Raw genomic sequence first — 369 nt, 5'->3', positions numbered from 1 at the left:
ATATGTGTGTATATGACTCTATCAGTTTTCATAGATACACAATTATTATGATTTTATAGTTTTGTTTACATATATAACACAGACTATTGCTAGTCCAAACTCCGATGTTTCACATCAACAGAACCTTCTTCGACATTTCAAACTATATAGATTGCTGACAGATAATGCGCTATTTGCACCGTTACAATGATATTAATAACAAATTAAAAGGCTAAAAGCTCCGAGAGCATCGTCTAATATTTCTCATTTAAGAATTATAAACATAAACTTGATCTTGGATTTTGTTTACTCTGTGGAGAGACGAAATTAGTTTTTAGTTATTTACACACACACACACACACACACACACACACACACACACACACACAC

The sequence above is a fragment of the Hylaeus volcanicus genome, chromosome 7 (assembly GCF_026283585.1).
Source record: "Hylaeus volcanicus isolate JK05 chromosome 7, UHH_iyHylVolc1.0_haploid, whole genome shotgun sequence".
Lineage (NCBI taxonomy): Eukaryota > Metazoa > Arthropoda > Insecta > Hymenoptera > Colletidae > Hylaeus > Hylaeus volcanicus.
This window is presented reverse-complemented; position numbering follows the sequence as displayed.